At 44.3% G+C, this 15,900-nt stretch overlaps 1 protein-coding gene across 1 annotated transcript in view; it reads right to left on the bottom strand.

The window, feature by feature from the left end:
• Positions 1-15,900, bottom strand: part of LOC146860530 (uncharacterized) — a 421,554-nt gene that overhangs the window by 32,894 nt on the left and 372,760 nt on the right. Inside the window, exon 4 of the transcript XR_014979157.1 lies at positions 12,875-13,143. The gene's annotated coding sequence lies outside the window, so the exon portion shown is untranslated. The remainder of the gene's footprint in view (positions 1-12,874; positions 13,144-15,900) is intronic.

The following is a 15,900-nucleotide window of genomic DNA, read 5'->3' as shown; positions in this document are numbered from 1 at the left end:
TGCCCCTGGTCACTGGCAAGTGACCCAGACTCTGCCGCCTCTGCTTTCAGGTTCTACTGATCTTCGATCCAGGCTTTGATCACACCGGACACTTTTCTTCTTCCAGGCAGCAGCACTTTGCAGCAGATCGCCATTGAAATCATCGATGATTCCCGACACCCCTGCTTCCCTGGGTGAGGTAACTCGAGTACTCCAGTGCTCCCGTGGGTGTTGGCCCTAGAACCCCCTAAGTCTAAAGGGGTTTGCTCAAAGTCCTCTCCTAAGTGACCTTATCTTCTAAAATTCCAACCGCGACTTGCCCATAGAATAGTATAGGACTCGCGCCTGTGTTCCCACACTGCACGCGTCCCCCATGGGTCTCCTGTGCCACTACCTTGGGTGGTTCCTTGGGGTATCAGCGATTCTACGTGTGCTAGGCACTGTGTCTAGTCAAGTCGTGGTTCTTATACCACTTTCTTAATATATGGTTTGGTCCCCCCGGGGCCCATTGTATATTGTGCTATTTACTGTTGTTTTAGAACTGTATTATTGTGTATCTTGGACTCTAATCTCATAAAGAGAATTATAGTGAGTGTTTAGAAATAAATACATATATTATATATATATCTTGTGTGGTTCTCCTTTCATTTAGTGATTCAAGAGGTTATAATCTGGTAAACCAAGCTGCTTTACACTCCTTCAAGACTTAGCCTGAAGGCTGCTCTCCATACCTACCACTAGGATAGCTTTCACTAAAGGTTGTCTTTAAACCTATTCATCAATAAGGGTTGTTTGGACTGGTACAAGGTGCCACTTATAACTAGTGGACAGCATATACCAGGCCAACTTCTCACACCGGCGCATAGTCGCACGGCGCTCCATCAGCATTTGACAGCATATGGGGTGCCTGACGCAGGTGTCGGAAGCTGATCCAACACAACACTTTGAAGTGTTTTATTCGTCACCTTTCAAGCGGTAAATGGGGACGATGATTTGTTCCATACTTACACTCCGTCGAATCTTCCTCACAATTATTGGCCCTATACAAATCTTGAAGTTCCGCTCTCGGCAAGGCAACACCATATTTTAAGGTTTAATGGTGCCCTCCCACACCCAGTGACTCCGATCCATTTGGGCCCTTTATCTATCGATAGGGCCACATGGCCGTTTTTTGCTGGGTACACCCCACACCCACGTTATCTGACAGTTCGAGTGGATGAACTCCGCGTGATGCACACCTCTTTGATACGGGTGCATAGAGCTATTGTACGATATATTATGCACAACATCCAGGTGGGACCACCTGGGGTTGCTGCGCAGCCAGCTGGACCTGGCGGTGTGACTAATAGTCCTGTATTGGTTAATTAGGTAATGGGCAAGAGTCCTCAAAATAAGGATGATTTACCTTATTGGCTTGCTGAAACATTTGAGCAGCTGGAGGCAGTTTTTCTGAATACCTCTCCTGTGGAGAAACACAGGATTTTGACAGCTAGTTTGCAGAAAGACTTAATACCTGAAGTAATTGGGGAAAGGTGTTTGCAGCAGTGTATGCGAAATGTTTCGGCACTCCCTCAATGACTGTACTCCCCTCCGTGATTAAGAGTGTTCAAGATGAGCATGGCCCAGAGGCGACTGTTGAATTGGGGATGAGATTGGTTGGGGTGTTCGACATAGTTGCTGATCTAATCCTTGATAATGTTAAGGGAGATGCAGTAAACTTTCAAGTGGCCAATGCTTTGGCTCTAGTCCCAGAGCGTCACAGGCCACGCGAATTGCCGGAGATTATTGCTCAGGCTTATAAGACCATTGGATGCAATAGTTTGGGTGTTAAGCCTTTTGCTAAGATATCAGCTCAACCGCAAACACAACTGAAAACTCAGTCCAAAAAAGACGAGTGTCCCATCTTTAATAAAAAGAATTGGTGGACTAAGAAACAGGGAAAGCAACAACAGAAACAGGGGTCGCGTGCCACGTCACCGACCACCGAGTCTTCCGAGGGCACTTATAATTTTCGCGACCGCTAGAGAATTAGGTCTTCTGACCGGTTTCAGGTTCCTGATCGGCGTTCTCCTCGTTCTTTACAGGAAACATCAGGCTGACAAGTCGGTGGAGGGGAACGCCAGGAGCGCGGCAGAGGTCGAGGTGCCCCACAAGGACGTGAGCAGCCTCGTCAGACTGACGGGAAAGCAAAACAAGACAATTTTCTGCGTCAGCGCCCACAGTTTTAGAAAAAGAAAGTTGCATCTTTAACAGCGAGATACGCCACAGACGGTGAGAACCCACCTCTAGAATTTAACTTGGGCAGTAACACGGCTTCACAGCACAGCAGAAGTTACAATAGTGCGGCAAGCACTGCGTCCATATCTGGAGGCGACAGCAAATGACACTTTCATTACAATTGAAACTGCTGACACTGGAGTGGCTCCCCCTGATAGACTATATGACATAGTTCTTTTAATTGAAGGTGACGTACAGCGTGTCATTAAAGGGATTTTTTGGGAAATTCTGACCTCTTCTTATGACATTTTATTAGCAGAGGCAGATTGGCCCCCACCTTTTGTTCTTGCAGCTCCAAAAGGGAAGGAGGTGATACTTCTGAGTTTTTTGAAACACGTCTGCAAGGAGCATGCAAGAGCTTTTGCAGAAGAGTGGGCTTTGGTGCTTGCACCAGCTTTGTACCACACTCATGTGGACTGGGACAAAGACTCACCGCCCCATGAGATACCATTGCGGTCCATGCCACAGCCTCAACCCCAATATCCCCTCCGACAGGAAGCGAAAGGTCCCGTTTCTGAAATTTTGACACAGTTGGAGTATCAAGGAGTGATTGAGACTTGTGTGTCACCGATGAATAACCCTCTTTTTACCATTACCAAACCCGATGGGTCGTGCCGCATAGTTTTAGATTACCAGCATTTGAACTCTCATTGTCGCACTTTTGTGGTACAGAATACCCAAAGTTCTGCTCTTGTTAACTGTCTTGTTCGTAAGAAATATAAAACTACACTTGACATTTCCAATGGCTTTTTTCAGTCACAATCTGTCCCCGGCATGCAGTCAATGGACCGCATTTACCGCCGGTGGTAAACAAAAACAATTTAGGCGTTTAGCTGTTTTCGCCGCCCGTGTTGTCTCTTTGCTGAACAGCATTGACCCAGATGTGTACTTATACGTTGATGATATTTATCTCACGGACGATGAACTATGGCCCCATCTTTGCCGAGTCGACCGCATCATTGTTCATTATTTTCGGACTATGTTTACAAATTTAACTTTGCTAATCACACATTGCGGAGTACACAGTGTTGTTTTTGGGCTATGAGCTCAATAATGAAGGTAGAGGCTTAGCGCCTCACTTCCTGGAGAAGTGAGCACGTTTGCGACCTCCAGCAACCATGAAAAAACTACAATCTTTGCTGGGATTTTTGAACTTCGGACGTACTTACATTCCCGTATATGCCCAGCGTATTAAGCCTCTTTATGCCTTGATACAACCAACATTTTCTAAAGCCTGCTGGCTTCCGGAACATTTAACTATCCTGCAATCCTTGCAGTCTTATCTTCTTGAATCTAAATACTCTGGAATCGTCCCAGGTGCAGTGGGATTCACTTACTTGACGTTTAATGAAGGTGACCTATTGCTTAAAAATCACATTTATACACTTCAGCTGAGATGCGATTTTCCAGTGTTGAAAAGGTCTTGACAGATGTGCAGATGGTGATCTTGAAAGAGCGCGCACTGGCACGGGGGAAATGCATTTTGGTGGTGACACCTTACCCTGCACTTGATGCAGTGACGAAGGCAAGTGTACCGAACTCAAAGGCCTTGCATCCACGTTGGATACAGTGGGCTACTTCTTTGACATCTCCTGATGTCATATTTATCTTTGACTCCTCGCTACAGACACAGGAGTTTTTGCAGTATGAATTTGTTCATCCTCCTACTATGCGTCCGCTTGAGGAGTATGATTGTATCATTTACGCCGATGGTTCAGCGCAACAGGCAACAGTTTCTAAACATGTGTATTCAGCGGCCTGTGCAATTGTGGCAGGTACCATGGTGAACAGTGAGTTCAAATCCAGTGTTGTGCATACACAGGCATTAGGAGACTGTACTGCTCAATTGGCCGAGTTGCGCGCTTTGGTGGTTGCACTGGAGTTTGTGGATCCTAATGTGACTACTCTAATAGTAAGTGATTCTTATTACTGTGTTCAAGCTTTCAATGACAACTTATTCTTTTGGTCTCAGAATGACTACCATGATTCCAAGGGCAGCACAATTAAGCATAAAGTGCTTTGGGTTCGACTGGCAGATCTTAAACAACGTCTGCCACTCACATGTTATACAAACTCTTGGCCACCAACGTGTGGGGGCACACGGGGTCGGCAAAAGTTTGGCTGATGAAGCAGCCAAATCAGCAGTAGCCACGTGTCTAGTTGCAGCCGTTACAAGATCCATGAGTCAGATTGATAATGACATCTTGGCAGCAATCACTGCTACTGAGATGGGTGGTAATTACCCTCAAGGGTTCCCTTCAAAGTACTCTTATCATTTAAGTCCCGACAAGGTTCCGTATGTAAGAATTAATGACGTTGGTGACAGGTTAATTCCCAACGCTGACCGCAGACTTTCATTGATAGCAGCCGCTCACGAAGGCATGGCTTCGGTGCATGCTGGGGTGTCAGTGCCGGTTTCTATTTTGCAGCAATGTTACTGGTGGCGTGGTTTATATAAACAGACCCGTAATTATGTACTTTCGTGTTACATTTGTCAACAGATTAAACCCTCTACTGCCACTAACGCAACTCTGCATTTCTAATAAGCCTTTCGCCTGGGTATATCTTGATCACTGCAGTCCTTTTTCTTCAGATACTGCTTATAAATACATCTTAGTTGCAGTTGATTCGTGCACACGTTTCATGTGGGTTTGGCCACAACGCAGTACTGACGCTCGAAGTGTCATCAGGGATTTGCATGTCTTTGTGGGAATTTTTGCGTGTGGCATCTTCCATTCTGACCAGGGTCCAGCGTTCGCCTCTAAGGCATATAAGGATGCTATGAAGTCTTTGTGGGTACAGTTGAAATTTTCGTCTCCATACAAGCCTGAGGGCAATTTGGTTGTGGAGCAAATGAACCGTGACTTAAAGCAATCCTTGACAGCTAGAGTCTTAGGTACTGGCAGGAACTGGCTAGCCCACTTGTACAGCGTGCAACGTGCACTTAATAATTTCCCTAGAAGATCTCTGGCTGGGCGGACCCCATACAAAATGCTCTTTGGCATAAAAATATTTGTTCCGGACCTTAATGGTCTAGACATGGTGGCGGCAGCTGCAATCTTTGACGTAGATAATCATTCTACTATGTTACAGTACTTACAAGAAATCCGTGACAGTCTTGCAAAAGAACATTTACCCTCTGCCACTGATGCTGCACTACACTTTCCGGTAGTTGGCTGGCTACCCAAAGTTGGAGATCTGGTCCGAGAGAAGGTGGAGAACAAAGAAGAATTTGGCCCCTCTTATCGTGCACCGGTTCCAGTGCTTGGCTTGAAGGGTACTCGTACAGTCATCTTACCACCACTTCTTGGTCGTAAAGACAACAGATACATCTCAGTGGACAATGTCAAGCTACAACATCTGGCTGATCCTGAATAGTATAATACCAGCTGCATCATGTCCAACAATATCCAGGAATCCTGTGTTTGGCACATCTGACAACACACAGCGTGACACTGCCATCGAGATGAACTCTGTCACTGATCCCTTGCTTACCCCACCAGCCTCTGCCTGTACTGAGGAAACTGTATATGCTTATCCCACAAGCGAGTCATTGCCTTATTTGCTACCAACTACCCTTTTTTCACGTTTTTCTTTTGACTCGACTTCCAACTCATCAGTTGACCCTACAAAATTTAGTATTTTTGTCCCCTGGTTCAAACAGACTTATGTGGTCGCTCCTTGTACATATATCTGGATGGTGCAGATCCAAATTTTTCTGTTCATATCCGTTGGCTTTGTGACAGTTTTTTTCTTACCAATCAATGGACATTACTTGCCAGAACGCTCTGCTGTTCAGTCGGTGACTGGAACTTTAGCTTCCCACTCGTCTTTTCACATCATGAAACAAGTCCAGACTTTTGTTAACATCTCTGCCTTTCCAGTCGCTGATGGCATTGTCTGGGATGCAGTGGATTTCCAGATTCATGGGCCTACAGAGATTATTAATGTTCCAAATATACTCCGTGTTTCAATGGGAGATGTGGTGAAACAGAACATACGTTCAAATGATTGGGATGTGAAAACAATACAATCTTTATTTTCAGATTTGAAGTATTATGCTGCCTTTGATGCTGATGATTTGTATTTAAATACTGATAATTATGCCAATTTATATTGTTATCAGCACTTTGGAGACCATTTCCTGCATAAAGCTAATACAGTTAGAAATGTTTTTAATTACACACAATGGGAACATTGCCCAACTTGATTGGAAGGCAGCTCTAAAACTCTGTTAAAGAAGTTTACAGATTTTAATAGGTCCAACCCAGAGTCCTTTTATTTTAAATTAAACATATCATCTACTCCCAAAGTGAGCGAATTTTTTGCTCCAAGGCAAAAGTGCATATGTCAGAGATGGTGGTAGCTGAATCCTAACACATCGTTCATGGGGACTATACATTCAATCCAGGCTAGAAAATCAATGTTGATGTTTTGACCCGATGGTTGCATGAGGTGGATTGAGCCCTTGCATGCGGGCCTTCATCAGGACAGTAGTGAAAAAATAATTGAGCAACCTACAGTGGTGCAGCCGCACCATTTGCAATAAAGGCTTCAACACAGATACACCCTCTTCTTGGGGTCCACAGCTCCCAAACCAAAGGTTTCCCAATATAATCAAGATTAGTCTCCTGTTAAACAGCCTGATCAGTATTAAATAGCTTGGTTAGTATCTGATGCAAAATAAACTGCCAATAGTAGCAATAGCCAAATTAAGCAGGCCTCATCACTTAATGAGTCAAATACTGCACACGGTAAAATGATTAAATCATTACAGTTTCTCCCCGACTGACTACTCGGTCAGAACAGAGACCTCACCAGACGTTTTCCCAGATGGCAATTGAAATAGAGCTGTCCTGATTTCCGTTATCGTGACAGGTGCCCCCAAGACTGCCAACTGGGTGGCTGTCAGAGTTGGCAAATTCACCCCCTGCACATACTCAGTTACCCCCTCTAGCAGAAGTTGTATATCCTCTGAGTATTAAGCTGTGTAGAATTCATGAAAAATAGCCAAAATCTCTTTGGTAGCCAACACAACTTGGCCTGAAGGACTCCTGATACTAGATATAACATTCTTGGAATTGCGATCTTGGAGCCGATAGGCAAGTTCACATCCCATGTCTTCACTATTCTCAAACCAGGATGCCTGTCTAGCCCACCCACTATGGTAGGCCCTTTTCCAGATCCTTTTCTGAATCATCATTCGAATGAGTGTTAGCTGTTCGAATATCAGCTCTGCAGATTACTGAACTTTTAGTCATGCCTGTTTAGTGAAGGAATTTGGTACTTCATGAAGCCCTAAGAAGGTCTGTAAAATTGGCCAAGGCAAGTGTTCTTACATTTTACCAGCTTTTAATTTCCCATTATGGAAAGGTCATGAGGCTACAGTGAATTGTGTTTCCATGCAGTCATATTCATGTTATCGAGGAAACACAACAACCCATGTTAGGCAAGATCATTTTCTTTTCCCACACAACAAATCCCACCCTGGGGTTTCCAACATTAAGGAAATGAGAAAACACAGCAAGAAAACAATCACTGGCAATGTCAATAGTTCAGGCTTTAAATTAATGTTGCATTGTATTTAGAAACATTACAAGTAAATAGCATATGTATTTGTGAGGAAGCAAAGAACTGTAGAAAACTACTTGTGTAGGTTAAAAGATCAGGTGAGAGTTGCATTGTCAAAGCCAGACCTAAAAATCAATGTAGGGTAATGGCTACCCTCCTCTCATCTGTGCTGCTGCCAGAGAAATACAAACACCATAAATTCTCTAGTTATCTAAGACAATTTTACAGCATTTCAGTGTCATGAGTGTGCCCCTGAACATTCAAGCTCAGTCAGCTGGATAAATGAACAAATATATCACAGCTGGTAGAATGCAACACTTCTTTTGTGTAAGCACACCACTTTTGCCCAATTGAAATATGTACTCCTGGCTACCTACATGCGGGCGGAGCCAAAGTCCCTCTCTACTGGTACTCACATAATTGTTTGGTGACAGCTGCGCTGTCAAGCCAGACCATGAGAAGGTAAATTGCCGCCCCTCCCAGCACTACAGGGCAGTGGGACTATTCCCAAACACAGCACTGGGACACATTTTAAGCTCCCAAAATGCCCTCTTCTGTCATGGCATTATGTCAGTAGATTCTGGTCTGCATTGGATATCATATAGTTTATGTGTGTGTGTGAGAGAGAGAGATAGAACGAGAGAGAGAGAGAGAGAGAGATACACAGAGAGAGAGAGAAAGAAAGAAGGGTCAATAACATTTGGGCAACGGAAAAAGGGAGAGTTAAAAGAGATGGGGTTATAACATTCGAAGAAAAAAAGGTTTTGTCAGAAAGCGTTCCTTAAAGAAGAAAACACACCTTCCTGTTAAAGCAGTTTTAGCATTCATACCAATGAAATGTCACTCTCTGTCTCATTATTGTAAAAACAACACTATATAATGATCTCAATTAAAAAAACATCATATTATATGTAAAAAAGCATGTTTCACACTAAAAAATGTAATACATCCATATGATGTACCAATAATGTTGTACCAGTGTGAGTGAAAGAAAAGAAAAAGACATTTTAACCCTGGGCGTCCCTGACAAACCTGAGGGAATTGCAATATATAAAAAATAAAGCACAGGAGGAATAATGACCACAAGATAATTGTTTTAAATGATATGTCCTGATGAAGGTGGTGTGAACAATTTCTAAACCCATTGAAACACCGCATCAACAGTTTTAAGAGAATTGATGTGTAATATTAATATGCAATGAGTTGTGTATTGGAACATCACAGGGAGGTAACAAATAGTTTTATTATGAAACATGTTTTTGTCACCTGGAAGGGTATCCCGGTGCTGAGAGGTGTGTGTAACGAGCCCTTCCTATGGTAGGATGGTTAATTGAAAAGGCAGGTCTTCAGCTTCTTGTGGAATTCAAAAAGAGAGAAGGAGACTATGTTGCAGAGTGAGAGGTTGTTCCCTGCTTTAGGAGTAATGTAACAGAACGCTTCTACGGATCTGGTTATGTGTATGAGTGGGATGTGGGTGAGGAGGAGTCCTGTGGAGAGGAGGTGTTTGAGTAGTTCGTGGAAGGAGATACGACTGTTTAGGTAGGTGGGGCCTGAGTTGTGTAGTGCTTTGAATTTGTATGAGGAGTTTAAATTGAGAGCGTTTGTGTATCGGAGGTAATGTAGTTTCCTGAGTTGTGGTGTGATGTGAGTTCTGTTGGGAGGTTGGGTATAAGTCTTACTGTAGAGTTCTGAATGCTTTGTAGTCTTCTAGTGAGTTTAAGTGTGATCCTGGCATAGATGGTGTTCCCACAGTCCAACATACTGGTGATTAGTGCATTGGTGACAGATATTCTAGTATTGCTTAGTAGCCATTTGAAGATCTTACTCAGCAGTTTTAGAGTGTGGAAGCAGGATGAAGTGATGGTGCTGACTTCTGCCATCATGTCCAGGTTGCTGTCAATAATTATTCCGAGGTTATTGACGTGGTGTGGGTTGGAGTTCGGCAGGCCACGAGTTGGAGTCACATGGGGAGGTGTTCTCACCGAAGACCACTACTTCTGTCTGTTTTTTAATGTATCTGTTATTGTTTCAGTAGATTCCTGATGAACCAGATACAGCAAACAAGACCACAATACAAGGCAATATTGTGTGTACATATACCTAACTGCAGATGTATATCATAGCAAACATACCCCCATCTTAGCATGCCATGTTGCAATACAGATAAAGAGCCTTAACCAGTGTTGTGGGAAGGACTGGAGAGCCACAGGCCCCAGAGCTTTTGATACTTGTTTACGCATCCTCTCCATTTATATATTTCTTTTTCACTTCTACACCAATAGTCCATACTATGAGACCAGACAGATACGAGGAGGAGGAAGACAGGGAATCGAAAACATCTAGCCATATTCCTTTTACCTTCTAGATACTCAATGCTTGCCAGTAGTCCAAGTATCCGCTGGGGGCCCACCCCTCTATGACCTCAAGAAGGGCCACCCGGGAGTCCAGTGCTGGGGAATTGTGTATGAGAGGTGTAATAGGTGTAATAGTATTGTGTATGGAGTCCCAGTAACTAGCTATAACAGGACAGGCCCAAATAGAGTGAAATAAGGATCCATCCAGGTCCGCGCAACGTAGGTAGTTTGGTAATACAGACTGCCCCACCTTTCACAGCCTATCCGGGCTATAATATACATGGTGGAAATAGTTAAAGTGTATGAGCCTGAGGTTAAGAGGAATAGCCAAGCGTCTCAGATGCACTTTATCTTCCATCCAGTCATGATTGTCGAGTTCCCCTACATCATTCACTACTTCTGTCTTGTCAGTGAGCTTGAGATAATTAGCTTTCATCCACTTAGAGACATTTGTCATGCAGACAGTCAATTTTTCTCTTGTGTTGAGGGCCTTGTCCAAGAGGGAGAGTATGAGTTGCGTGTCGTCTGCTCAGGAGAGGATGTTGATGTTGTGTGCATGGATAACGTTGGCCTGAGGGATATTATATGCACTCAACAGGGTGGGACTGAGCGATGAATCTTGAGGCACTCCACAGATGAGTTTGCGGACTTCCAAGGAGCAAGGTGCCGGGCTGACTGCTTGTGTTCTAGTCATTACAGAGCAGATCCAGAGGAGAGCGGACCCTTGGATGCTAATCTCATAAAGGTGCCTGATGAGGATCAGATATGAGACCATGTCAAATGGTGCACAGAGGTCCAGGTGATTTCAGGCTGCTGTGTATCCTCTGTCAAGGATTATTTGGATGTTGTCTGTGGTATTGAGGCATGCTGTTTCTGTACTGTAGTTATGCCTGAATCAGGTCTGTGTGGTCGTGGATCTGGTGGTTGCTGAGGTGGTCAGTGAGGCATCAGGTGATTAGTTTCTCTAAGACCTTTGCTAGTTATGATAGGAGGGAGTTGGGTCTGTAGTTTGAAAGCATGGTTGGATCTGCAGATGGTTTCCTGAACGTGGGCATGACAGTGGTATGTTTCCAGGTGTCCGGTAACGTGGCTGAGTTGATGGAGGCATTAAGCACGGCTGTTAGTTCTTCACTAATCAGTAGGTTCCTTTGGTGTAGATATGGTGGGAGCAGAGGTCAGATGTAGACCCCTAGTGGATAGTCTTCATGGTAGCTGCAATTCAGACAGTGATGAGGCCAGCCAATTGATCAGAGTTTGTTTATCAACCATGATGGGAAGGTGATTTGCGAAGGTGCCGGTGGTTGGTTGATGGTCAAAGTTGTTGTATATGGAGTAGGGGGAGAACCAGGGTTCCTGACACTGGGTTCGGTCCTGGCCTGCAAGGGCACAAATGGACTAGCCTTTGGTGCACCATTGGCGTCCCAGTAGTATGCATTTGCGCTGCAGCCACATAAAATAGATTAAATAGATCCTGTGAGGAGGAAGGAGCGCAGGGTATCAAGTGTAGGAAACCAGTGATGTCATTTTCTGTGTAGATGAATGAAGGAAATACAGTGATGTCACTTCCTGTACAGGTGGATGATAGGAAATATAGTGATGTCACTTCCTGAGTAGATGGGAATGGAAAATGTAGTCCTCTTTCTTGGCTTCTTTCTTAGACAGTTTTGAAAGGAAATCAAGCATGTCAATTCCTGTGCAGATGGATGATGGGAAATCCAGTGATGTCACTTCCTATGCTGATGGCAATAGGAAATTAAGTGCTCTGGCTTGACTTCTTATTTTAAAGATGGTTTTGATGGGAAACCAGTTATGTCACTTCCTGTGAAGATGGGTGATGGGAAATCCAGTGATGTGACTTCCTGTGAAGATCAGCAATGGATCCAAGAAGATGTGCTTGCCTCTCACATTAGGGTTAGATTTCAACAGCCCATTAAATCTTTAATATCATATGACATTGACATGGAGGACCTACCAGTTCTGGGCCAATTGCTCCACAGTCAGGATGAACAGTTCTCTGTACTGATGTGGGTTAGACAACTAGGTGAATGATCCACCGGAGTAATCACTGTGTGAGCCCATAAGCAGAATCCTACAAACTAGGAACATGTGGTCTCTCTTGAGCCATCTGGCAAGCATGCAAGTCAAAAGCCTGCTACAATTAGGCAGTGCAAGCAAATGTCAGCGGACTCTTAAGTGTGGTTCGAAAACACTGCTTCTGGCAGCCAGATAATTGTAGACTGGAAATTGGGCCATGTTCACGCCATATGGGATAGAAGCTAGTGAGTACTAGAAATTTCCATGGATGGATGGAGTTGGAGGGTGGATGGATCCTACAAAGGTGGATAAAATGAATAAGTCAATTTTTGGCACAAAGCAGTTGAGTCGCAGTACCCCAAGCTCCGTCTCCATTCAGTTACCTTTCACTTTACTTTATAGTTTCCTTGAGAAGCACTCAGCTCAACTATGGTAATGAGTAGTGGGACTTTCTGGAGTTCAGTACCACATTTTTCCATGCCTTGAACTGGCATAGGGCTTTAACTGATGCGAGGTCAGCAGCAAGGCAGGCCATCAGATCTTCATCAGGGTTTGAAGTCTAGCTTTAGATTTAAGGAAATAGACAACTCACACCTCTACATTCAGGAAGACTTCAACCTAGTCCACAAAGGTATTAGTAGATGTAGATCTTCTCTTACCTGGATTGGCATACTGGCTAATATTGTCGGTTCTTGGCAGAAAGGGCAGCAGCCCACTGCCATTAAACAACATTGCATGTTAGAAGATTTGTTTTCAACTAACATGGTTGGAGCAAAGTTTCTCTCCTGGGAGTGGCTTTCGAGCAGAGCAGACATTCTCATGTCCCCATCAAGCACTTTTGGTGCATGAGCCTATATTACAGCAAGCAGGTAAACTCTCCATGGGTATGCTTTTTCTGGACAACTTTTGCATTCTTCTCACACAGGACCTACAAAGAAAGCAAGCAGAGAGGAAGAGAAAAGGAAATGGGTTGAGGTCATTGTTTCTCTGTGGCAACAGCCATTGTCAATACAATATTCACCATATTCATACCAAAAAGATTTTCCTGGTTATCGAAGGGCAATCCTGATGGCAGATGCACCAAAAGTCATTGCCATCATCCTATCACATGCACTGGTCCTGATGTTTACTGGTAATTATTGCAAAATACCTACATATAATGTTTGCAAGCTATCACATTCATCACAAAATGCACCCAAAGTGGGCCATGTGCACTAAGGTCACTGGGCATCACTGTCATGGGGATGGCTGTAGGCATCATCACTGAGCACCGCTACTGCATCCTCAATGTTGATACATTTTGCCACCAACCAGGACCCCTGCAAATGCGTGGGTAGGCATAACCCTTTGAGACAATAGGGTGACTAGATCAATTTAGACTCTCCCAATAGTGCCCTTTAGGAGCACTACATCTTCTCTTGGAGCTGTCTTAAGGTTAGGGCCTCACAAACTATGCCAATAAGTAAATAGGGAAACAAGCATTGGAATAGCCAATAGATATGGTGTTGGCTACCAGGTGTTTGGCTTTGCCAATTGCTTGTTTGTCCTGGTTTTTGTAAAATGTTATTGCTGATGATCTGTGGGCCACCTACCAATATATATTTTTTAAAACCCTAAAAGAAAAAAAAGTTTGGACTCAAAAGGCAGAGGGTTTTATATTATTCCTGTCACTAAAGGGAATTACTTTGTGTATGGAATTGCTCCTTATAAAAGAGCTGAATGTTATCACTCACAGTGGTATTAGCAGTGGCGGCCAGCACTTTTATCAGGGAGGTGGGTAGGGTCCACCCATGCACATATGCGCACTTGCTCACACCCATGCATTCCCACTCTAACGCACACACACATTAATAACACTCACTCACAAATACACATCCATCCATACATACACACATGCACAAACTAAATATAAAAAACACATAAAACGTACCTTCACTGTAGAGAGGAAAGCCTGGGAGGTCCCAGGAGGGTTGGTACTGCTGCCTTTCCTCCTTGGCTGACCTAAGGTCAGATAATGAGGAAAGAAAGCAGTCCCTCACTCTTCACAGAGGTGGATGTGGTCAGTGGGACTGCAGACCCCGCTCTGTGACGAGATGTCACTAAGTGACACGCGGCCCTGGTCACTTCAGGGCTTAAAACTGAAGTGCCCTGGTCCGAGGCAATCAGTGACGCTCCCCTTCGTTACAATGGGGAGGGCCTCGAGGTCATTTTGCCAGGCTGTGGAGGTCATGCCCACAGGGCTGTGAAATTCTCAGCCTTGCAAAGTTCAGCTCAGGCAGCCAGGCTCATGCACGTTTAGTCCATGTCTATCTACTGACTGCCTGACCTGCCTGACCTGAACAAGAAGAGTGTCTGTCAGGCTGACCTTTGTTTAGCCTGGCAGACACTCTTTTTGTGGAGGGGGTGAGGGGGTTATGGAGGCCACAGTTGGGTATAAGCAGAGCACGAGTCGGGGGTACACGCAGGTACACGGCGTCCACCCACTATTTTCACAGGGTGAACGCCGTCCCCCCTGCCAAGAAGTTGGGCCCCACAGAAATATGCTGATCTTGTCCTGGTGTAAGACACCGGGACACGTTCAGCAGCACCTGCACATTGTCTGCTTTCCATTTCCAGCCGCAACGTGCAGGCAGCGGGGGTGGGGTTTTTTTTTGCCCTTCAGCCAGGCCGAAGTTAAGGGGCCGGCCATCAGGCCTCCTTTTGTTTGAATGTAGGAAGACCAGGGTGTTGGTAAAAACTGGGATTCACGCTATCCTTGTAGTGACCCAATTTGATGCTGGTACGTGCCTCACAAATGGCTACACCCAAAAGTCATTGTAGAAAGGTAAGTTTAGGCAGTTGGCGGAGATTTGTACCTCTTGATTCTGAAATAATTGAAGAAGGTAATATCCTTATTGTTTAGTTTCTTTATTTATTATCATTGTTACACCTCATCATGGTGAAAAATAAAGCTAAAGCAATATTGTCTCTGCGGTCCTTGAGAATGATGCAACCCATCTTTCTCAAGGACCACAGAGACCACGTCTCTTTATCTTACTTGATCGCCTTGAAAAAGCCCTCGACATCCGGCCACCGGGCGAAACACGTGTTGGATGTTTTTCTGTTCGTTTTTCACTGTGACGATGTGTAACAATGAAAATAAATAAACTAAACAATAAGGATATTACCTTCTTCAATTATTTCAGAATCAAGGGGTACACACCTCCGCCAACTGCCTAAACTCTCCTATTGTTTGAATATCTTGACTGGAGGCGGTCTGGAACCTCACACAAATGTAAATGGGACAGAGGGAAACAAAGGCACACAGCTTGCCATCTCTTCACGGGTACTTAAGAGATGCATGCTATTGCCTTTCTTCTGTCCCTGTATATAAGTGCAGACACTGTAAGACTCAGATGGGGTGGTCTGTCCCAGTATTTACATGAATAATTTAAATAGCACTATTTTTTTTTTCTAGCGCTACGTCATGTGCTGTGACGACACACGCATGATGTCACTTGCATAGTGTCTAACTTGGCAAGTCCCCCCACTTCTTTTTATAGGACTTGTGCCCTGGGTATAAGCCAATGGCTGTTGAATGCTGAGGTTTCCAAATACCAGGGTTGTCCACTCTTCAGCTGAACTATTTTTTCCACCAACTTACACTTCAATTCTCTTTATCTCACTCTGTGGTTCTTTTTCATTC

This window comes from Triturus cristatus, chromosome 3_1 (assembly GCF_964204655.1).
Source record: "Triturus cristatus chromosome 3_1, aTriCri1.1, whole genome shotgun sequence".
NCBI lineage: Eukaryota > Metazoa > Chordata > Amphibia > Caudata > Salamandridae > Triturus > Triturus cristatus.
The sequence above is the reverse complement of the archived record's forward strand: the minus strand, read 5'-3'. Positions and strand labels throughout refer to the sequence as shown.